Raw genomic sequence first — 340 nt, 5'->3', positions numbered from 1 at the left:
CGTCTCTATCTCAATATTTTGTTTGTCTCTTTGACCTTGTTCATTTGTTTATCTATTTGTCTATCTGACTATTCGTCTGTCTCTCTTTCCGCGGCCGTTTTGTCATTCTAATCCTAATTTTCCTTTTGTTCCGCCAGGCCAGACTTGAGGGAATAAGTACGTAACTCGACCTCTTTACCTTAAAATAACAATTCTTCGAAGCACTTGAAAGGCAGGGTCATTGAACTCGAAAAGAATATTGTCTTTTTTTTTTTTTACTTTGCGTACACGTGTGTGAAATTTGATTATCATTATTGTTACCCTTTTTCGTCTGTTGCGCGACAGACGAAAAATGGTAATA

The sequence above is a fragment of the Penaeus monodon genome, chromosome 29 (genome assembly GCF_015228065.2).
Source record: "Penaeus monodon isolate SGIC_2016 chromosome 29, NSTDA_Pmon_1, whole genome shotgun sequence".
Taxonomy (NCBI): Eukaryota; Metazoa; Arthropoda; class Malacostraca; order Decapoda; family Penaeidae; genus Penaeus; species Penaeus monodon.
This window is presented reverse-complemented; position numbering follows the sequence as displayed.